The 24,890-nt window shown below is 44.8% G+C and overlaps 1 protein-coding gene and 1 long non-coding RNA gene across 5 annotated transcripts in view; one reads left to right on the top strand and one right to left on the bottom strand.

Moving 5' to 3' along the window:
* Positions 1 to 12,074, bottom strand: part of LOC138299148 (N-acetyllactosaminide alpha-1,3-galactosyltransferase-like) — a 58,224-nt gene extending 46,150 nt beyond the window's left edge. For 2 of the 4 annotated variants that reach the window (XM_069237211.1, XM_069237213.1), the window contains exon 1: positions 11,966 to 12,058. The gene's annotated coding sequence lies outside the window, so the exon portion shown is untranslated. Of the gene's footprint in view, positions 1 to 11,965 lie in introns of all 4 variants that reach the window. The other 2 variants (XM_069237212.1, XM_069237210.1) reach the window with 2 other exon arrangements.
* Positions 1 to 24,890, top strand: part of LOC138299149 (uncharacterized) — a 166,999-nt gene that overhangs the window by 86,132 nt on the left and 55,977 nt on the right. The gene's annotated exons all lie outside the window — the stretch shown is intronic.

The raw sequence follows: 24,890 nt of genomic DNA, 5'->3' as shown, positions 1-24,890 counted from the left end.
GGGCCGAGGCGTTTTGAATGCGTTGCAGGCGATTTTGAGTTTGGCTGTGGTCCCGGCGTAGAGGGTGTTGCCGTAGTCCAGGCGGCTCGTGACGAGGGCGTGGGTCACGGTTTTTCTGGTGTCGGCGGGGATCCAGCGGAAGATCTTGCGGAGCATGCGGAGGGTGAGGAAGCAGGCGGAGGACACGGCGTTGACTTGCTTGGTCATGGTGAGAAGAGGGTCCAAGATGAAGCCGAGGTTGCGGGCGTGGTCTGTGGGGATCGGTGCGGTGCCGAGGGCCGTGGGCCACCAGGAGTCGTCCCAGGCGGACGGGGTGTTGCCGAGGATGAGGACTTCCGTTTTTTCAGAGTTCAGCTTTAGGCGGCTGAGCCTCATCCAATCTGCGACGTCCTTCATACCCTCTTGTAGGTTGGTCTTGGCGCTGGCGGGGTCCTTGGTGAGGGAGAGTATAAGTTGGGTGTCGTCGGCGTAGGAGGTGATGATGATGTCATGCTTGCGTACGATGTTGGCGAGGGGGCTCATGTAGACATTGAAGAGTGTCGGGCTGAGTGATGAGCCTTGGGGTACGCCGCAGATGATCTCGGTGGGTTCTGAGCGAAACGGAGGGAGGTAAACTCTTTGGGAACGGTTTGAGAGGAAGGAGGCGATCCAGTCCAGGGCCTGGCCTTGGATTCCGGTGGAGCGGAGGCGGGTGATTAGGGTGCGGTGATAGACGATGTCAAAGGCAGCCGAGAGGTCGAGCAGGATGAGGGCGACTGTTTCACCGTTGTCCATCAGGGTTCTGATGTCGTCAGTGACTGAGATGAGGGCGGTTTCAGTGCTGTGGTTGGTTCGGAATCCGGTTTGTGAGGGGTCGAGCAGGTTGTTGTCTTCCAGGAAGGTGGTCAGCTGTTTGTTGACGGTCTTCTCTATTACTTTGGCTGGGAAAGGCAGAAGAGAGATGGGGCGGAAGCATACAGCTTCCTTCATCCAAGGATTGAACAAACTAACTGCACCGCCAACCTACTTCACCAGGCATAAACTTCCATATGCAGCACATTTCCATGTAGATGTGATTTTCTTTTGATTTTTTTACATTTATTTATTTATAGTTTTATGTAAACAACACACAACATAAAATGAAATGCCACCTTGGTGTTTACAGTAATAGATCAGTCAGCTACTTTAATCTAGCTTTGTCTCTCCAAGCTCTCCACGTCTCAGTAACTCTTATGAATCAGGCAGAGGGAGACCAAAAAACATTGCCGAATGTCCATATAGTAGTATGCCCCTGCCAGAAGGACCGAACGGATCATCGAGTCCAAAGGCAGGACCAAACAGTTGTGGTAGAAAAAAGGGAAAAAAGGACTCTGACCGTGACTTTGTCGTCCAGCCAGGCCATGGCCCTACCATAGTTGGCAAGCCAGAGCGTGTCAACATCACAGCTCAACCAGATGCCCAGATATTTAACAGGACCGTCCGCCCACACAATAGGGTAGCGGGACCGACACTCTGCCGTTCCAGACAGAGGCAGCACAACCGACTTAGACCAATTTATCGCCACTCCAGATATGTCTCCGAACCTGACGATTTCGTCCAGCAACACAGCCAGGTTTCGCATAGGATCCCGTACATACAGTTCCACGTCTTCAGCGTACATGGAGATCAGAATCGCTCTCTGGCGGAATGGCAGCCCCCGCTCACTGTGGTGCTGTCTCATAAAGGCTGCCAGCGGCTCCATCGCAATCGCAAAAAGCAATGGTGACAGGGGGCAACCCTACCTAGTTCCACGCGCCACTTTGAAGGGCTCTGACACGCATCCGCCCACCCTCAAGCGAGGCACAGGCTGCGAATATAGCAAACGTATCCAGTTCACAAAACGACTACTCATCCCCACTCTCTCCAGGAGCGCAAACAGATATTGCCACAGCAATGAGTCGAACGCTTTAGTAGCGTCCAAAAACACCGCCACAACTCCATCATCGACGGGAACTGAGCCAGCAACAGAAAAGAATGTACGTAAGTTTTGTGCCGTGGACCGCCCCGGTATAAACCCAGACTGATCCTGCAGTACCAGTTTCGTCATAAGAGGCCACAGTCGCGCCGCAATCATTTTGGCTAATATCTTATTATCAATGTTAATCATTGACAGGGGCCAGTATGAATCACAGCTAGCTGCATCCTTCCCAGGCTTGAGAATCGTGACAATAAGCGCCTCGCGCAAAGAGGCCGGGAGCACTCCATTCCGCAATGCCTTGTCATAAACCTCCAGCAGATAGGGCGCCAAAATGTCTGCAAACTCTTTATAAAATGCCGAAGTCAATCCATCCAACCCAGGGGCCTTGTCTCCAGGGAGGCTCCGAATAGCAGCCTTCACCTCTTCTATAGTAAAAGGAGCATCAAAGTACTCCCTGTGTACCCTGTCAAACCAGAGGAGGCTAGTGTCAGAGAAATATCCCTGAATCACCTCCACAGGCACCGCTGAGGGAGCAGAATAAAGATCCTGGAAAAAGGTAGTAAAGACCCTCAGAACCTCAGACATACCCGCCACTCGCTCCCCACTCGAATCATCCATTTCAGTCACATAGCCACTAGCCCACGGCCTGCGGAATAGATTTGCCAAAGTGCGACCGGCTCTATCACCCTCTCCATATCGTCTGGCCGTGCAAATTTCCCAAAAAAATGTACTTCTCTCAAAGAAGCCTCTTCATACGCGGAGACCGCAGCCCTCAAGGCCGCTAATGTGGCTCCGGACCAGTCCAACATCAGTCGAGCCTCCAGATCCGCAATCCGGCCCTCTAACTCAGCCAGCTCACGAAGCAACGCCGGCAGCACACCGTGCTGCTTTGAAATGCATATCCCGCGTACAACCACCTTAAAGGCTTCCCAAAGCGTACCAGCCGACCTCACCGTGCCCACATTTTGTTCAAAGTAAAGATTGATATTGCGACGCAGTTCTTCACGGAACAACTCGTCTCTAAGTGCCCCAGGCGGCAAACTCCACATATAGGCCTGAGCAGGTCCGCCGGGTATTTCCAGCTCTACGCGCACCAGGGCGTGGTCAGACAGCGTGCGCGCCATGTGATCGACCGAGCGGGTCCATTAAGCCACATCGCGAGAGCCTATCCAACAGTCAAGACGTGACCAGCTATTGTGTACATAATTAACACAAGTGCCTTCCCGTACCGCCCGGTGTTTCATCCGCCACAAGTCTACCAACGACGCATCGTCCATAATCGCAGATAAAACGCGAGCAGCAGAAGTACGCTGTGTCCGGGTCGAACTTTCTCTGTCCAAAATGGGATCAAAGATCACATTGAAGTCTCCTCCCCAAAGCACAGTTCCTCCTCGCTAAAGAACTCGGGATCATCCGAATTAGGCCTGTATACCGACGCGAGGCAACACGGCCTATCCATCAGCACTCCGCTAAGCAGAACATACCGCCCGATGGGTCAACAATCACCCTATGAGTGCACCACTGCAACCCCTTGCACACCAAAATCGTCACACCTCTAGCATAACTCGAATACACAGACCCATGGCATTCCCCAATCCATCCCGCCTTTAAATAATGTAAGGTACTCTCCACTAGTTGTGTCTCCTGCAGCATGCATATATCTATATTCTGCCTCTTGACGTATGCCGACATAAGGCGCACCTTTCGTCTATCATTCAAGCCACGCACATTCCATGTTAAGTAGCGAATCAGAGACTCTCTCATCTGTGTCATCTGTCCTCCTCAGTGAACATACAACGCAATTTCATCACTCCTACATCCCGGCCCATCTCCCAAAACCACAAAACACAAAATGAGAAACAAAAAAGCACACAATACAACAACCCCAAAGGCCCACTCCCCCCCACCCACACAGACCCCCCAAATGGGTCAAAGACATATCCCTCCCCCCAAAAACCACAATTAGCCAAATATGCAAATAATGATCATCCAGAGGGCGGAAACTAACCGCCCAACCCACCTAGTACCAGGCAGGGAGGGCAGGCGGGGGCCCAGCACAAAAGGAGTGTCTTCAGGACAAGCGGCACAAAAAGAAGTGCATCTCACAACTAGTTGCAGCAACGTCTTCTCTGCTGAAAGACAAAAATAATCAGTGACGATCAGTCATTATCACTCAGCGACTCTCGCTCCGCGGCACTCCCAGCCTCTGGCATTGCTTCAGGCTTCCGAGGAAGAGACTTGGCATACCTCGCCGCCAGCTTCGGGTCCGTAAAGAATTGTAGAGACCCACCATGTTGCACCTTTAGTTTCGCCTGGTATATGAGCGAGAACCTAGCAGCAGTTTGGGCCAGCGGGCGCTTCACCGGTAAGAACGCCCTGCGCGCCGCCTGCACGCCAGGGGTGTAGTCTGGAAAAAAGTTAAATTCAGTGTTTTTATATATCACCGGGCGGCGCTCCCTGGCCAGATGGAGAATCGTGTCACGGTCTCGATAGTTCAGGAACCGAATAATGATAGGACGCGGGGGAGCTCCAGGCGGGGGCCGCGGCCCCAGCGATCTATGTGCCCTCTCCACTACCAGCAGGTGGGACAGCTGGTCGGGGAACAGATCAGATAGCATCTCCTCCACAAAATCCTCCATTCTGCCCATGTCCGTGGTCTCCGGGAGCCCCATCAACCTGAGGTTGTTCCGACGTGATCGGGCCTCCAAATCTTCGTTCTTTGCCCGGATAACCTCCAACCTCCATGCGCAGCAATTGTTCACTCTCACCTCGCTGCGTGTCTTCCAGACCATAGGTACGCACTTCCAACTGGTCAAGGCGGGCATCATGCTCGTCCACCCGAGTCTTGATACGATCAAGTTGCTCTGTCACGTGGTCTAGCTTCCCATCTATTCCAGCCAGGCTGGTTTTGAGGTCCAGAAACATAGCCTTTACCGAACTATCTGAATTTTCTTAATCCGTCGCAGGCCCCTCCGACTGGGATGCGGGAGCACCCCCCTTCCATCGGCCCCCCTCAAAGGAGAGCTTAGCCTGTCTCTGCTCCACCTTCCCCATCACTCAACCAGTGGGTCGTTGACAACCACACTCAGCTGACCCCCCTGGAAGTCCAGGAGGGGAGGCCAGATATTCAATCCACCTTCACAAAGTCCACCCGGCTCCAGCTAATCAGATTTATCCAGCGTCAGCGGCTCAGGCCACCCAACGCCCGGCGCCATCCGCACAGCCGTCCTACCTCCAGGCCACGCGGTCTAGGCCTTCAAGGCAAGGCCGCGAAGGCCTTCAATCGTGGAGGAGAAAAGGGGGGGGCCTGCAGCACGACACCACCACCGATATGGCCCCCCAAAACACCCCAATGATCGATGCCCCCGAGGCCCTCCAGGTCCCCGGGGGAAAGCGCAGGCCAGTCCTACTCAGCGCGGCGGCTGGGAGTATGCCGCGAACTTAAGAGGTCGGCCCGACCCTCCGCACCGCAACTGCCGCCGCTGCAACAGGGGGAAGCCGTCAACATCAGGCGTCCCCCCACCTTCTCATCGCTCGGCCAGCTCTGTCCTGACCGGAGAATTTAGCAAACTGGGCCCCCGCCGGAGCAGAGCCTCACGGAGTGCCGGCCATCGTGCCGCTGGCTAGCTCTGCCCCCCATGTAGATGTGATTTTGCCTGAGGTCTCCAGAGGTGGAACCGCTCTTCTATGTGGTCTGCTTATTCAGTACTACCTACCACTTAATGTGTCTGTGATGGGCACCTAAACTCATTTTAGGAGGCTGGGGCTCATTTTTTCACAGACCACGGCCAAAGGAATATAGAAAGAGAATGACAGATAGGAAAACAATGCTGAAGGTAGAAAACAGGATGAAAAAAAGAACCATCAAAAATAAGCAAGTGTAGAGTAATGAACGAAAAAGATTATGGCAAAGTTGGCATTCAGCAATAGAACCCTAAGAAAACAGCCGGGGCTCTGAATTTATGATTTTATAAAACACACTGCCCCACCCGCAAATGACACCTACACATTTAGATGCAGACATCTCTCATGTTCTTATTGTTGGCATAACTATATCTAAACCACCCCCACATTTACCAGTGGAACCTGACAGTCCACCCTAGAACCACTACAACCTGAGTACCCACACAAAGATTGGACCATAAATGTCACAGTAAGAGGTATCAGCTCCTCATCAAAATAAGTGTAAGCCACCCAGTATCCAAAGATGAGAAGGAAATGTGACAAAAGGTAACTGATAAGAAAAAGGCAATTCTGGTCCCAACTAGTACTTTCAAAAAAGTGTTGGTCTTCACAAGGAAATATTGCCGGTTTGTGTAGATAAACAACCCAAGTGGGGAGCTGATGGAACAGTGAGAGAAACCACAAACTATGGCCAGTAATCAGAATTGACACTAGACTACCATCGTCGATAAGAACTTGGCATATCCTAGACATGTTACACTGCAAAAAATGGTGCACCGAAGGCAGACTAGTTGACATACTTCTTTACAGTAACACTGACATGTGGGCTCGACTATCCACTGTAAAGTATCCTGCAGGGGCCGGCCCTAAGTGAGCACACATGATCTATCATTTCATACATAGCATAACTCTGAAATACATCAGTTTCCCAGACCTAAGTGCAAAATAACAAAGCTGCCGTGTGATTGTTTTATTATACAGTGCATTGCAAACTTTGCAGTATTGCTGCAGTAGGTATGTGTAAGAAGGGCAAAAAAACATAAAACAATACCACCCACACCCGGCAGGGTAGCAACGTGGCAAAATTTAACACAGCCATATCCAGCGCTCTCGAATTTCCAGAGCTACCAAAAGGCAACTTTTCTTCTTATAAGATAAAGAGCTCTTCAAATTTTTTTGATTGGAACTGGTAAATAAGGCATATATTTTAAAATCTTTGGAACTCATTTTCTGTTGTGGTGTGATGGATTTAGATACTTCTGGAGGAGTAAGCAGGATTATGCAAGGCACGCCTTATTTGAAGTGAAAAATGTAGTTGTGGGATCTACCTGCCACCCACGCCCTAACCTCACGTGCCAAGAATTAAAGACAAAGCATTAACCTTTGAAGTAAAAAAAGGAAAATAAAGTGATGTCTACCTATTGGATGAAATGAACAATGTGAAAGTAGAAACCTGTGATCGATCCTGGCTTTCCAGTCTGATCAAATTGTGTGATCCTAAGCAAATCGCTCTCTTGTGTTTGATTTAATAGGCTATACTGTTGAACCATATATAATAAGAATATAGGCCACATATAGGATGCACTAGACACTTGGCTTTCATGCAGCCAGCCACACTCTTAACTCATGTACCAAGAATTTGAGACAAAACATTAACCTTTGATGTGAAACAGGAAAAATAAAGAGATGTGCATTTAGTAGCTGCATTGCTCAAAATGATTGCAGAAACCTGTGTGCTGCCCATGACTTCAGTATGCCTGGTAGGGCCACAGTGATGATTTGAGGCCTGTCGCCTTGGAGAATTGCTCTGTCGAGAAGAGGGCTGTCGCCCTGTGCAACGCTGTGACCTGAAGGTGGCATTTCCCTGTGTGCATCTACTCTACCATCGAGACTTCTGCTCACTGCCGGACCGTAGATGTGTGGCAGGGTCTTCTGCAAAGCATATCATGACACATGCAGATAACAGATTTGTATTTATGTAGATAGGTAAGTAGGTTACTGTTTTTAACACAGATATCCTTCTGTTAGTTGCTGTTGCATTGTAATCCTTCTAATATAGCACAGTGAGCTATAAAAGATGATATTTGACTCCTACACCTTGTAACCCTCGCTGTCTTATGTAACATATCCTGTACATTGACTTACAAATGTGTATGATTTATTATCAATGTAATGTGTACATGTTATGTAAAGCACTCCGACTCCCTGCATTGGGATGAATAGTGTTATAAAAGAGTTAAAAGTTACTAGTATTTAAATTGGCAGCGCCACGCTCCAACATTCAAAATGCAGGGATGTGCTGTACATTAAGAATAGGGCACATTCCTGTGTTTCCCCCGGCGCCAGTGCTGAATTAGCTGCCTAGCACCAACGCAGCCACCCTTGCGCCATGGTGCAAGGAAGGCTGCGTTGCGGGGGAGATTGTTTTTGTGCAGGAAGGGACACCTTTCTGCACAAAAACAATCTTGAATGGCGATTTGCTTCACAGCACACATAGAAACAACAAACGACCAGGAGAAATAATAGTATTTCTCTTCGTTTCGCCAAGCTAACGGTGTTAGTTTTTGGCTCTGCCTCAGGTTTACGATTTCTCGTAAATCTGGGGCAACGCCAAAAGCAATGGGTGTTGTGGTGGAATGCCCACAGCGACACACATTGCACCACACTCTGCCGCAGAAGACTGCCTCAGAGGGGCCCATATTTACAAGGCGGCGTTAGGTCACAAAAAGTGGCTTTACGCCTCCTTGTAAATATGGAGAACGGCACAGCGCCACCGGAGCGTCACAGAAAATGATGCTGCGGTGGTTACGTTTGTACTGGGACAGAGTAACACATCTGACATTCTTACAGTACATGCATATTCAGTAGCGGCTCACAGCGTGTGGCGGGGGCAGGGCGGTGCACGGGGGAGTAGTAAAAAAAAATATTAAAAAAAAAAAAGCTTACCTCTTACCTGAATGCGCCTCCACAACCACCATTGCGCAGCTCTCTTTTCCTCTGCCACAGGCACAGGCTCCCAGCCTGCCCTGCGGGCAATCTGAACGCTGCTGTCATGCTGCTGGCAGAATGACACCAGCGTTCGGATTGGTCGGAGAGCCCTGCGAGGGCGCTCCTAGGCAGACTGGGAGAGTCTGCCTGCTCTCTACAACCTGGCAGTGCATTGCCGGGTTGGACAGAGCTTAGTGCGCATGTATGTTTTGCCGGCCTGAAACGGCCGGCCAGACATACATGTGTACTGAGGGGGAGTGCTCAGCACTCCCCACTGTGCTCATCATGGACTGTGGCCCCGCCCCTTCTACACTACAACCATAATAAACTCTGTTTATTATGGTTGTATTGTAGAAATTTGGCTGCTGCTGCTGCTGGCAGGGGAGCGACGCTCCTCCATCCAAACGGAGGAGCCGGCCCTGTGCATATCTATTATACACGGGATCTGAACAAAGTCACAATTGCGCCTCTCTTAAGTACCTGTGAAGTGCTAACAAGCTGTGTGCTTTTGTTTCCCTTCCACTCAGTGCTTAATTTGTAAATAAAAACGTGCCGGTGCCCAAAGCCCTCCTCTTACACACGCGGCTGCTGCAATCAAATGTGAGAACATGGAATACTAAGGCAGCTTAATCCTGAAGCCATCTCGGGCCTCTTCAATCCATATAAAGCACTCCCTGCCCCTTCAGCTCACTCTTGCAGCTTTCTGCTTTCTCCCTTTGTGACGCTTTTTCCTTTTTCTCTTCCTCCGTCTTTCCCATATGAGGCTTTTGCTCGCAGCAAATGCTTGAGGCAGAAGAATAAGCTCCAACCCTCAAAAACAAGTGCCGGTGCTGAGCACCGGAAACAACAAGCATAAATTAAGCACTGCTTCCACTTCCTGTACATCTAGGTGTGAGGCTACAGGCAGCTCCCAGCCTGGATACTCGAACAAAAGGAGTCACGATGGCCCCTTGAGTTCAGCCTTGGCTATGGCCCAGGTGGAGTCTGAAATAACAAAGGCCCCTCCCGCCTGCGTGTTGCTGCTCAGAATGAAGGCAGACAGCGAGCAGGCACTGCTGAATGTGTCCAAGTGTTGGAAATTACACCAGGACGAGTTCAGCATGTTATGCATTGAGACCCACCTTCTTAGCAGGGTGGACGGCGTCCATCCTGTGAAAATAGTGGGTGCACACTGTGGACCCCCACGTGTGCCCTGTTATGTACAGCTTCACTATAACCTTTGATTTTCAGTGCCTATTTTGGGGGGTTCATTCAGTTCTCTGTTAGGTCATTTCGGTTTCTTCCTCCCACTAGATCTTCAATCTGGGGGTCGCGACCCCCAGTGGGGCCGTGGAGACATGGGCAGGGGGTCGAGCATTCCCCCAGCCTCACTTCTCCCAACATCAAAATGCCTCAGCTGAACTTTGATTTACTGAGTTTCCTGTGCTGGGAAAGAAAGCCACAGACAGCTAAAAACGCTTTCATGCCAGGATGCCTGCTTCCTGAATGAAATGCAAACGTAGCTACGAGTTGCTCTGCAACTGTAAAGGATGCTTTCGAGCTGGTTCTTGGCTTCAAATGATCCAGTCACTCAAAGCGTTATTATGACAAACATGTATTTTAATTGTAATGTTATTTACAAAGCGCTTACTTCACCTGGAGGTGTTGAAGGGACAGCTATTAAATATGGCATTACATATGCTCTGATATTACTTAAATCTACATTGTGAAAGCATCCTTTTATGTTACACCTTTTTGTAGTGCCTATCTTACACTGTGTGTAATGCAAGAATAAAAGAATGCCCCACATATTCACGTGCTTTCTGTCACAGGCTGTGATCTCGTGGCACTGAAAATGCACAAGTCACTATTCTCCACTGCACCAACCAAGATGTAATTATTTTGCTTTTCCTTTACACACAGACCTCTTCAGTGCACTAACTAATAGAGGTTTCAGAATGCACTACAGTGCATTGCCCAATGAGAATAAACTTTCTTGTATTTTTTTTTCATTTATGCTGCTGTTATTTTATATGTAGTAACTGATGGTGAAAGACTTTTAAAAAAAACGTACAGAATATTTTGGGGTTATTAATGAGAGGCTTGAACCGCCAGAGCATCACTAATTTGACGCTCCAGCAGCATAAGCCTCTCATTCATACCTATAAGGCGACGCACAGCCACCTTGCATGGCCTCATAGATATGGAGTAAGGTAAAGCACGCAAGCCACTGTGTTGCCTTACTTTGCGTCAAGGAGGCATTCCATGGGCATTGTGGTGGGTGTTCCCACGCAACACCCATGGATTTTGACGCTGCCCTAAATTTACTAAATCACCTAAACTGGAGCAATGCCAAAATCGTACGCCTCCCCAGAGTAGGCGTAATGAGGAAAATTTTTTAATTTCTCCTTGTTTTTTCTTCTTTCCATGTGTGTTGCTATCTGCCTCACATATAGAAAGAGGAAAATGCTTCTCGGGATTGTTTTTGTGCAGGAAGGTACCCCTTTCTGCACAAAAACAATCCTGCTTCATTGACGCTAGGCAGCAAATTGTGCACCAGCACAGGGGGAAAGGACAGGAAGGCACTTTATTTCATAAATACAGTCTATTCCTGCCCTTTTATATTGCTGTAGGGCAGTGTAGCAAGAAGACTTGCACCGCTGCCCTACACCAATTCCTCATATATTCAGACCTTAGTTTTCAGCCACATCTTTGACCGCGCTCCCACAGTACTGAACTTTGGTTCAAATGATTTGCTGTGGAAATTGGAACGTTTATGATTGTCAATGAGGTTCTAGAAATATTTGCCAGAGGGGGTCCTTACACCTTAAAACATTTTGAGAGGGGGTCCCAGCATCAAAAAGTTTGAAGACCTCTGCACTAGAGCAGGGGCTCAACATTTGGCTAAGTTCACAGAGTGCCAGCATTCGTCTCTTTCAAAAGGAGCGCATTCACACACAAAGCAGTTCCTTTAAATGACACGGACGAATTTGGCAATGCGTGCTTTTTGAAAACAAAATAAAGATGTTTGCTTCTAGGTAATGTTTTTTTTTTAAAATGGCGAGTGCTTTGCAACTCCCCAACAGAAAAGATTCACTAACAATCCCAGACCGATTGACTTTGCTAATGCTTATTTATAAGAAGGAAGCCGTCCCATTCGTTAATGCATTTTTATCTGATATCAGAAAACACTTTACAATGAAACTTGTTCGAGCGGAACTACCCCGAGATCACAAGCCCCTTCTTTAGTAAAGAGATCACTTAAAACGTTCAAAGCGCTACCGGAGTCGCCGGCGCTATGTTTAGTTGTGCTCTACTGTGCGCTCTGTGTGTGCAGCTGTGTAAGGTTCATGCTCATGCGTGCACAGCGTGACTTACCTCACTAGAGATTCACTCCTGGATGTTCCCTCCACACGGCACCCGTGATTGCCCTGGTCTAAGGCTGTTTGTTGCTGCTGAGCAGTGTTGCTATAATGCCCCGCCCGCCCCTAATTATACAATCAGGGCAAGACACGAGTTACTTCCTCAACTTGGGTCTGGTCCACAGCGCAGCTGGTGATTTAACCATGGACGTCATTTAAAGGTCGCCAGGGCTGCGACCCCTGGCCTGCCCATTGCGACCCCCGGCTTCAGTAGTGGTAAATTTAGTGCCAGGAACACATGGGATGCTCCTCCTTATTGACGTCAGTTGGGGCTCCGCTCTCTTTGTTTTCTGTCAATTTTTTATTACACTACTAGTGTATAACAACATTTTATTCACTATTAGTGTAAAAAAAAGTGACTATGCCCTTCCATGGCATCTGAGGTAAGTGAAAATGCTTTCAAATGTATGTTGTGTGCGTGCTTGCGGGCCAGTGTGTGTTTGTGTGTGTAAGTGTGAATTTGTGTGCATGTGTAAACACGTGTGTGTGAGTGAAAGTGGAGATCAAAGGGCTTGTGATGTCACTTCCTCCACCACTGGCATTTTGGTGCAGTGAAGTCCATGTATTTATTGTTAACAATTATTTTTAGGTTTCTCCTGCACAGCGCCTGACTGTGCTTGTGAAATCTATTGTATTTAATATAAATTTTAAAAGGGGCTAACATCCCGCCCCCCCTTTCCATCCTTTCCATCCTTGCTTTCATTGGTTCTTGTGCTTGCCACTCCCTTTTCCTCTGTTTCTATTGGCTGCAGCACTATTTCCTGCATTTACCAACGCTTGTTTCATGTGTGTTTGCTCTTATCAGTGTCACGAGGCCCGAGTACTGCGTTCATCTACTTTGGTCTTGGAACGTCTTTTTTTCTTTTGTAATTGATTTGCTACTTTACGTGGGCTGACAACCTGCGCCCCCCAGGAGAGAGTGCTGGGTTCTGCTCTTTCTGTGAGGGGCGTACTCGTTGGCGCTGCCAGCATTAAGACACAGCAGTTCCTTAGCGGCAATGCACTGTCACCACCCCGCAGTGCGTGTCATGACTCGCACTAAGGGTGTGGGTGCTGAGCAACCTGGGCATTGTTCAACACCATATTAAAGTGGAAGGGAAGCGTCAGCAAAATATTCTTTTTACTTGAGTCAGTCTTCTGCTGCAGGATGTTCCACTCCTTTCTGAAACGGAGGCGGCTGGTGTGCAAGTCACTGTATCTCCCGTAAAAGAAGCGCCTGCACTTTTGATTTGCTGGACATTGATACTTTTGGGACACATCCCTTTATTTTTAAACAATGTATTTATTGGCGACGCGCATCGCCCGCAATTAGCTTACTGAGGCAACATTGTTGGGGGCCATTACCTGCTTTTTTGAAACAGCGGGTGGTCAAAGATGACTTTCTCCACGCTAGCCTGCATTCCCCTAACACTTTGGGACACCGGTTATTTGTCTATGCCTGTTATGTGTCTATGGCGAGCAACCCCTGTATCAATGGGCTGCTCCACATGCAGTGGATTGCCCCTACTTGTGTTCTGCTTCCTTAAATCGGACCCGAGTGCGGACTACGCTTCTTGCAGTCTGGAGAAATTACAACCAGCATCCCCTAGGAACTGATCGTAATTACTGTAATAGAAGCGCACATCAATCCTGCATGCACCAACTTGCATACATGTTTCAAATGCCTAAGTACCGATTCAGCATATATTCAATGTCTATTTATAATATTCCGGAGTAGATTACATTGACGTCTTTTAGTTGTACATGCTCATGCTATCAAAACTTTTGAATTTTTTTATTTTTTATAGATGGTGTTTGTTTTTCCCTTTCTCATAGATGCCAAGGTTCCAGATTGCTGTTTGTGAGATTTTCAGAATTTAATTGTAATTATGAGTGCCATTTCAACAACAATAAGTGACACTTTCTCGCTAGCAAGAAGTGTTGCACATGCAGTCACAGAAGTGTTTCACTTGTAATTACATTAAATACCAGCAGAGTTCTCACTCTCAGGCACTTATTGGCAGGGCCTGACTGTATTCTACGTGTACATACGAGTACACAGATTGTTTTTTGAGGGTTTTGAGACAATTTTATCCTTCTCTTTTTCCTCTCCTGTTCTTTGCTTACCTGTGAGTTAGAATTCTTCCCTAAATATCATATTATGGCTTATAGTATTGTTAACGCGTCCTTCTATGTCAATTTTATACACATCAGGACTCGTTTTAGGCCAATGAATCTTTTGACCCAGTGGTGAGACACCGTAGGACGAGATAACTAATCAATATGTCAAGTAATATATCAAGAAGGTCACTGATATTTATCACCACAATATACTTTACTTTGAATAAAGACATTAATCAAAGTGTCGACGCAACCATGACCTTTCAGCCATGAATAACCACACCTTGTGATAGCATTTTTATGAGTTTTATTCCCTATTGATTACAATCTACTAGCAAAGTGTCAATCTCAAAACCAAGAAGCATATAAGCATAGTCACAATATGGCAACTGTAATAAGACTTCAATAATGCAAAGATCACAAATATAAAAGCATAACATAAAGTGAACATAGATCGGAACACATAGAATATTATGCAAGACTTAGTTCAGCACAGTATAATGTCAGTCTCGTCTATTTGTGTCAGTCAGGGTGATTTACCTAACCTAGCCTCTAATTAGGATCAGCATGTTGGACTTCATGCAAAACAATTTAGAACACCAATTTGGAAAACATCTAAACTATGGTCTCTAATCAAAAATACAGCAGTTGGTACCTAGAAAGGAAAAGCAAATAGACAAATTACAATAGCATTGTCATAATTACCCTCCAAGGATTGAGTCAGCACACACGATCAGTCTTCGTCTTCAGGACATCAGTTGTATCGCCATCAGTCTAACTTAGTCTAGTGGAGAGGGGACACTTCCCTCATAAGGAGGAAAAGCATAAAGGCAGTCTATGGGTGAGTATAGTTTATTAAGTCTCAAAGTCACCAAACAGAGTGACAGAGTTTCTGGATAAAATCGATAGCATTCCCTACCTAATCCCCCGACCCTTCTGTGTCATGAGTTTATATCCCTTTTTCACAATACCTTCCCCCAAATTCTATTGGATATTCGCTATACCCACTATCTTTAACCTATCAAATTATACATTAGGTAATCCAAATTGTCACCCCACGATAATTTATAACACTTTGATTGGTCTTCATAATTGACGTCTTCGTAGGTGGCACATCCGGGGTGTTTTGTCATCATCTTGGCACGTCTCTAGGGTCATGAGCTTCTTTATCCATGGTCAAATGGCCTTGTACATTCTTTTGGTATACTTTTGTTTCAAATCTGTATAAAACGTATACTAAGGCAGCTAGCATGCGGATGGGAACAGGATGAAGTTGGATACATGAAACAAAAGAAAAGAACAAATGCTGGGTCATGGCCCTTTACGAGTCAGCACACTGAAAAACAGAAAATATGCTTTAATAAGAGAGCTACACAGCTAAAATCCTCAACTCACGCTAACTTAAGGCCTATGGGTTTTAATACAAATGCAATATTCATAAGCGTTAATATATTCAATTAATCATGGTGCAAGCAATTATTTCTTACAATCGACATTAGTTTATGTGCACAGTAGTAACTTCACGTTTATAATCATAACTCAAAAAAAACATTAAGCAACTAATATTTATTGTCGTTTTTTCATATGCAGCATTGTTAGGTACTTTTATAAGCACTTCATGTTTAACATATATAATATTTAGATTACGCTCTCTCAATATCAATATAAGATCTCTGGCAAAGAGCCCCCTTTAAGGGGTGCCCGTCAGACATTGCAGCGCCAGTCTGGCGAGGAGCAAGCCCCATGATGAAGCATGACATCCAATTGGATGTGAGAGGCCAATTGCTTCTAAATCGAGGAGTGCTGGGTGGACTTACTCTGCTTCCCTGGAACAGTGTACTTTTATGTGTTAGTATCATTATTCGGGAGACTGTACACTGGACCATTAATCTCCCTGTCTCTCTTATTATTTTGTATTCAACGTGTGACATTAGTGCGCAGCCGACCGCCGGGGTCCGGCGCCGTCTGGGTGCTATTACATGAGAGTCATTTGCGCCCATGGCTCAGTCTACCAAACAACTTAACATGGCACACAGGCACATAAGTGAAGCATCACCAAAACATTCTTTGTACTGGAGTCAGCCTTCTGCTGCAGGCCGGCCCCCTTCCTTCTGAAGCAAAGGCAGCGGGTGTGCAGGTCACCGTATCTCCCATGAAGGAAGCGCATCCACATTTGATTTGGTGGGCACTGAGACGGTTGGGAAACACCCCTTTTTGTGTTCAGTCGTAACACACATCACCCGCAATTGGCTTACTGACGCAACACTGTTGAGGACCATTACCTCCTTTTTAGAAACAGCTTGTGGTCAAAGTCGACTTCCTCCACACCAGAGCTGCTAGCCTGCATTACCACAATACTTTGGGACATACGGTTACTTGTCTATGCCGAACCTGGGCGAACCCTGTATCAATGAGCTGCTCCCCATGCAGAGGATTGCCCTTACTTGTATTCTGCTTACTTGCATCGGACCCGTGTGGTCCCAGGCTTGCAACACTGCACTCCTTGCAGGCAGGAGAAATCACACCCTGCAGCCCCCAGGAACTTATCGTAATTACTATAAAAGAAGTGCACAAGCGCTCCTGCGTGCACCAATTTCCATACATGTTTCAAATGCCTAAGTATTGATTCAGCATATATTCAATGGTTATTTATGATATTCCGTTTTACATTACATCGACGCTGTTTTTTATTTGTACATTCTCATGCTATCAACACCTTTGAATTTTTTTTTTTTTATAGATGATGAGTTTGTTTTTCCTTTTCTGCAGCTGCTACCCATTATTTTAATTAAATGTGTATTTTCATTGTTTTTGGAAGAAGGCATAGTGTCTCGAAGACGAACTAAAATATTGTTCCTACCAAACCTTCTATTCTCATTAGTACCAGCGAACATGATTCGTTTCCCACATGCTCCTGTTGTGAAGGGAATGTGAACACAAAGACGACTGAAATGGTATCTTAATACGTAAGCCATCTACATAAGCCACCAAGAAATAGGAAGTGCATCGATCATTGTAATGCTCCTTGGACTTTACAGCACTCCATCCATTCAAGAATCGCAAAGCCCATGGGAACTGGCTCAAGAATATTACATGAAAAGTTTGCACACCCAACACAGACACCCCTCTCCACTCGCCAACGCTCACGGCGAAGCAGCAGCAGGGATTTTTTACATTCTTTGATTAATGCTGAGAGCTGCAGCATGTTTAGAAAGGGTTGTGACCCTGGCCATCCATTTAATCAAATTTCTACACTGCCTGTCCCCATAGAGACATCACCACTCAAATCTCTGTGCTGGAAAAAGGAAACCAAAAGGGGATAAAACAGAATGTAATCCAGATCTCACATTGTTTACAAGCTGTGAAGTTATTATTGCACTCTCCAGCCTCCAATGGCCAACAACAGACAAGCCACCTCCTCAGAGGATCCGAAAGGCTTATTCAGCAGCATACCATTATTTTGTTTCTCTCCGCCATGGCAAGGCAAGCCCTTCATCTTAAAGGCTTCATTGTCAATGCCAACTTTCATGTTGTCCATGTAAATGATCTTCTTAATTACTGGCGCATTAATCATGCACAAAATATACTTGGCCTTGTGCTTCTCTGGCACACCAATCATGATCGAGCCCTGCGAGTCCAGCAAGGCCTCCAACAAGGGCCAGGCTCTCTATGGAAATGTGCTATTACTTGCACAGCCTGGAAAGTTTTCTCAATATTTGTCCTGAAGTTTTCAATAACACTGATCTTCTCATGCAGCACATCTCGGCGGCAAAGAGCAGCAGCGAGGCAAGCCGGCCATAAAGGATTGCAGCATGCCTTTATTTTAATAGCTCCATCAGTCTGAGTAATAGAGATAGATAAAATGGCAAACTCTGCACCCAGCCCGTCCTGCAGAGGTTGAAAGGTTGCAACAAAAAATACCCTCAACATCCAGACAAACATATACCATGCTTGTTAGGTTTTGCCTGTGCTTGTTTGGTTTGCCCTCCACCCTTTAGCTAATTTCCCTGTTGCTACAGGCATTTGAAACGTGCTTGGATCACATAGGCAAAACCTAATGCATTTACCAATGCTTGTTTTCTTTTCCTTTCAGTTTGGCTTCTGGCTACTTCTTCCTATTCCCTGTCATTCTCGTCTTCTCTGCCTCTCCTCCCCAGCCCCCCACCCACGGGTCTTTATTTCCATTTTTTTAAAAACATTTTTTGGGTCTATTTCTTCATGTTTCCGTCCCAGGACCGCTGCCACTTTGCCTGAATTTTATTTGACAAGGTTGTGTGAGAAGTGTGGGAGTGCGTGGAGAGGAATGCCGAATGAAGGGCAGGTAAGGATGCTGGGAGATACAGGTCCGGCCTTCGCTAAGATAGTGCCCTGGGCTTGGGCAGAGAGAAATTTGGCTCCCTAGCCGATGATGGTTGTGAATTAATTGAGGCACCAGGGGGCTCCTTTTGTGTTCACCGGTCAGTACCTGGATGCTCAGTGACTGGTCCCTGAACAGAGGCATCCCCAGATCTCCCCCTGTTCTCATAAATCACCGTCAGGCAGGTGATGGGTTTGTTGATGTGTGTCAGCAGGGGTCAGAGGGTGAAGGAATGGCATGGAAGGGGGATAAATTGGTGTTAAAACATTGCCCGTGGTATGATAATGAAGGACTAAAACCACTATTAATGGGCAAATCAGACAGAAACGAAGAGGCGGGGACAAGGGCAAGGCTGGAGCAAGATGAGCAGGGTGCTGCTGTTGGCATAATCCTTAATGCAGAAGCTTTATGTGCCCCTAAGAATATCGGCGCCCTGGGCCCGGCTCGCCCATGCTAAAGGCCGGCCCTGGGGAGACATCATGGTTTCCTTCTGGTCCTGCTGTGTTGATGTTATGTGCATTGGACACCACAGCTGCCAAATTTCCCAGGTACATGTGTGATATGTTGGTCCAGGCTAGGCTTTTTCCTCCACATTTTAGGATCTTGTAATCCTGAATTATTGTGGAATAAACAAGATTATAAAACCCATAATTCAAAGGAAAAAAACAGCCATGGATCAGCACATCCCACATGAATCTGGAACAGGGCTGTGCTAGTTTATCTAGGCATCCTCTTCCCATGAATTTCACCCTTCCACCAGCATTCCTCACTTCTGAGTCATCCCAAGTCTCATCAGCCTAACCACCTCAGCAAAAGCTTGAACAATACATACCCCATTGCATTGTGGTAATTGCAGTTCATAATATTTTCCGTAACCATCAAGTAAGGAAGTGTTCACCATGAGTTGGTGCTACCAGTGCTGGTATATATGTTTCTGGGTGATTGCCTGTTTCCAGCATGAAGCAGCAGTCCAGGTTCTGGTCCACCATCATCGGTACAGCCAGAAGACAGCAGCTACCAAATGTGCTTCAGACCACCCCTGGCTAGCTTGTAAGAAGGTAACAGACTCTTCTAGCATCCATCACCCTACAGCTGACACCCCTCGTAGTGGCCATGTTTGAGTTTGCAGTGATATGTTGGAAACTGGTAATGTGCAAGCGGGAAATTGTCTTTAGCACATTTCCAGTTTCTTGTAAATACTCCCACTCTTTAGAAGTTTTTAAAACTTTTGTCACACCTATGTACTGAATACCACTGTAAGGATGCTGAATAAATCATGTTATGTAAATGATGTGTGCATGTTTTAAGGCATTAAGTTGAAAATAAACATTTCCTGTGTGGAGGTGAAACTACTGAAGTTGAGAGAAAGTAGACAGATTTATTGAGTATGTCTGGAACATCACCAGTGCCTCAAAGTGGACCAACAGAGGTCATCGAAAATAAGCCCATAACTTTCTCTCGGATGGTACCAGAATGTCGTGGTCTCAATATTGTGTGACAAAATATCGCACAAAATATTGCAAAATATCTGCCCTTTGCATTTAGTAATAGAGACTACACCGAAGGAGCATAATTTTTGTAAACAATATTTAGGCCACAATATTTATGGCAGACACTTTTTTACTATACATATTGTGACATACACCTATTCTGTGCCATAGAAAATATACACACAGGAAAGGTGAATCACAACATCTCTCTTAGGTAACAAATAAACATTCATAAAACTACACAGAAGTGTAATCATGCTTTCAGTTGTTTAATCCTTAAGCACTGAGGGAGGAGAACACCAGCTGAGGTTCTGGATCTATTGTCCCCTTGCTCTCCCTGTGGAAAAATATAGCGAACATGTAAAACCTTATTAAACCACAAACATTAGTACAAATATTTGTATTTTACATATTAAAGTACATTTGAACAATAGTCCTACATATGACCCAGCTGATGATGTACATGAGGTTACCTTAGTTAACTCATGTTAGCGATCTGACTTTTTCCCAGATCAATTAAAAATATGAATGTAAATTAATGTATTTTAAATGTAGAATATTATTTTAAAAAAATGCTACAGCACTATTAACTTAATTTTAAAGTAAATAGTTCATTAATTTAAACACATTATATACAAATGAGTTTTTAAAGCTTTATTTAAAAAATCTCACCTATAGTAAAATGCTTTTATTTATTTATTATGTACCAAGAATTATAGAATGTGACAGTACAGAGTCAATTGAGATACATTTATTTTTTAAATAAATGCTACATTTATTTTTAGATTAAAACGGTTATTAAAATATTTTAAAATTAAATAACATTTATTTAGAAAATATAGGTACATTTTTTAACATTCAGTTTAATTGATAAATATTTTTTAAAAGTGGAAATTTTACATGGTATCCTTAGGGGTTCTAGTGAAGTCCCTGCCTCCATTATTTTCTGTGGGAGGGTTCTGCAGTATTAGTGTTTGACCATGTGTGATGCTGGTCTACTACTGCTCTGTTTTTGGCTGTAGCAAATTTACACTCATATATTTGGCCTCACGCACTGTTTCAGGGGGTGGAAAAATGTAGATTCACACTTTTGAGCAGCTTTACCCTTATAAATGCTGAATAGTCAAAATTAATTTTATTACTATAAAGTGTAAGAGCAAATATAAAAAAGTTACACATGGTGATTTACTTATGTGTAAGTTTACCTTTGTAAATAGACCCCATAACAATGGGGGAGTCACAGCATTATAAGAGACACCAGTACCAGGTCGAGAACAGATGGTGAATGGAAGGCTCATGTCGGTGTTGGATCAAAATTGTACCCAAAAATGTAGACACCCCAGAACTTACCTCATTCAGTTCTCTGACACTTACATGGATCAGCGATGGTTTTAACCTCAGCTCATGAGGCAATGTGCCCATTAAGGCACCTCCATGAACATCGAATTACCAGAGTACAACAACTCATTGAGTAAAAGGAGCCTACCAAATAACTGAGCTCTAGATGAATAAAAAGCTAAAGGGATTTATTACAAACATTAAAAATAAGTGATACAGAGTCAATGCCATGAAGTTGCTCAGTTGCAAAGTTGTACAGAGTAGGCAAAGATCAAGAAATATTCTAAGTCCTGATGAGCAGCAAAATCAGAAAGACATTGGACAGCATCCATAGTAGAATAGGAACATCTTCGAAGTCTCTGCCTCACTCCCAAAACAAGAGGTTCTCATACACAATGCTTGCATACAAAATAGTAAAACTGCATGCTCATCATGGTGTGAGCACAAGTATTCCATTTTCTCCAATAATTATTCTACACCCTCTACACTAATGTCATCCAGATATGTTTGAACAAAATATGAAACATTGACATTAAGACTTTTGAAAGTTCATTTTAAAGCAAATCAATACAGGAATTCAAATAAACTATTATGAGCTAACCACTGTGAATAACAAAATGGAGAATACATACAGGAACCTCACCAGCCTTCCTTCTTCCTCTGATATCCCGTCCACCATTCTCCCAACACACAACTCCACCTCCACTCTGGAGCATTTTGAACCTATCACCCCAGAATCAGCTTTAGAAATGATGAGCAAAGTCATGTCAGGCTCCCCCTCTGACCTTTCTCCTCGGTACATTATGGTGACACTTGCTCACACTCTGCTCCCAGACATTACAGCACCTCTCTAACAGTACTGCCAATGTGGCATGGAAGACAGCGCAGGTTATTCCCATTTCAAAAAAATCCAATGCGGACTCTCTGAAACCTGTGAACTACAGTCCATATCCCTTCTTCCCTACCTTAGTAACATTTTAGAAAGCCTAGTCAACCGACAACTCGCTTGTTATTTGGAATCCAGTGCCCTCCTGGATCCTTCGCAATCTGGTTTTAGAGCCCTGCATTGTACTGAAACTTCACTGATGGGAGCTATGGCCACCATCAGACTCTCCCTTGATGAGGACCGTCCAGCCATGCTGATGTTACTTGATCTGCCGGCTGCCTTCAACACTATCTCACATTCTATCATGGTCCTAAGACTCTCTTAGATTGGTGTTGAAGGCAAAGCCCTCAGCTGGCTTCAGAACTTCCTTAGTAATTGTACTCAGATTGTTAACCTAGGGCCCTTCAAATCTCGTGTCACAGCATTAGACAATTTTTGTGTTCAAAGGGCTCCTAGTTGAGCCCCACATTCTTTGACATAAGTTGCACCGCTGGCTGAAGTAGTAAGGTCCTGTGGCCTTGATGTCATCTCATATGCAGATGACACACAACTGATCATCTCCATGGATCTAAACCCCAAATCTACTAAGACCAAATTCAGAAATAATTTAGGAAAATTACATTTGGATGTCCTAGAACTGCCTACAGCAGGTAGGATCTACATGCAGCACCTGTTTTGGTATAATGTGCATGCTGAGAAGAACAGTGGTTGGCTGTTCATGCAAGAAAGACTCTCACGCAGGCTCTTGTGGTTAGCCACGTAGACTATGGAAATGCCCCCAATGGTAGCAGCTAATGAATCACTCTTATCAAAACTACAGGTGGTCAGGAACACCGAGGCCCGCATTGCTCTCAAGCTTCCTCCCCCCACTCCCTCATAACCCACTCTCACATCAGTGCATTGCCTTCTTATCAGGAGACGTGCCATTTTAAAACTACTTTGCCTGGTACACCGAGGCCTATCAGGCAAAGGTTGGGCGTATCTCCACCACTCCCTCAGAACCAACTCTCACGTCGTTGCATTGCCTTCTTATCAAGAAACGTGCCATTTTCAAGCTACTTTGCCTGGTACACAGACTCCTATCAGGCAAACTGTTCCCTTATCCGCATACCAAAATTATGGTATCAGTGGATCAACACTTGCTTTGTCCATGCCACATTTGCACAGCCAGACCGAGTGGGCGTTCTTTTTCTTATTTTGAGCCTCATCATTGGCACAGACTTCCGCTACACATCCGTGCGTGATTCTTGCTTTGACAAATGAAATAAAACAATTGGCAAACCCAAAATAATGAATGGTTTTAAATACATTTTGCCAATATGGTTGAATCCCTGTTCAGCATCAAGAGACAAAGCCACTATAAAAATCCTAAGCTTAGGATCCAGTAAAATGCTGTGGGAAACATTTGTGCATAATCACTTGCTAGTCTGTCCTTAATAAATCTTTATTGGTTAGTTCTGGTGAAAGTTTGTTTTAAAGAGTCTACACGTGTGGCTAGGACGTCATTATTTGGAATGATGGCAATAACTGCATTTAATAAACTACCTTATGCACCTGTGCTATAAAGAGATGAGTTATATATTTCTAACAATTTAGGACCAATACAGGATGAGGAATGGGTTTGATAGAAATACCATAAGGACCAGGGGCTTTTGCTCTTTGTTTAATGATTTAATTGCTTGCAGTATTTCCTGCAAAGGAATACTGTTTTCAAGGTGTCATAAGCAGTGCCTTGTAATATAGGTTTGGTAATACCAGAAGAAATGTATAAAAATCTTGAATGGATTACCACTATCTGAATGGAGGGTTACATAAAATGTTCCTAAAGAAGTGGAGGTGTTTGCATTGAAAATAGCAGTAGGAGGTTCAAATTCATTAATAATACTAACTGTTGGTTTGCATTCACTATATGCCTTTAAATAATTAGTGAGCATTTTACCCACCTTATTTTGAGCACCATGACATTTAGATTTAATATGTAGTAGGCTACTACAGACATCTTTAGTAGCATTTTTTCAATTCAATGTATGATTTGATAACATATTTCATCATATCTTTTGACTTTGAGGTAAAGTAATCTTGTTTAAGGACTTGGAAAATGTTAAGTAATTATATGACTGGAAATCAACTTTCTTTTTTCTCAGAGCAAAGTATGATATAACAAAAGCTCTGCAAGGGGTCTTGAATACATCCAAATTGTTAACCAAAGAGATAACAGCAGGATTGTTATAATGAAACAAATTGCAAAATTACTGACACTATCATCTAAATCATAATCAGATAATAAGATACATATTAAATCTGCACCTCCTTAAAGTAGAGAAAGCCAAGGAGATAGCAACAGGGGTGTGGTCCGATAGAAGATAGCACCCATTTGAGATGATTGTAAACATTGTGATAAAGGTATTGCAACTAAAATACAATCAGAAAGTGAAACATGGCCATTTGAGTAATAGGAAAATGCAGACGATTCAAAGGTATACGTGCCTTATATGTCAAATAATGAGTGAGATGAAATTGCTGATTTAAAAGCTTAATGGGATTTACCAAGCATAAACTTAAATTTAGATTTTCTGTCTAAAAGTAGGTTAGGTATTTGGTTTAAGTCTCCTTCAAAAATAACATTAGTATTTGAAATATTGGTTAGTTCACCTTCATATTATTCCTGAAAAAGCAAGGCATGTATACATTAGATAAGGACAAAGATAAC

Source organism: Pleurodeles waltl, chromosome 6 (assembly GCF_031143425.1).
Source record: "Pleurodeles waltl isolate 20211129_DDA chromosome 6, aPleWal1.hap1.20221129, whole genome shotgun sequence".
Classification (NCBI taxonomy): domain Eukaryota; kingdom Metazoa; phylum Chordata; class Amphibia; order Caudata; family Salamandridae; genus Pleurodeles; species Pleurodeles waltl.
This window is presented reverse-complemented; position numbering and strand designations above follow the sequence as displayed.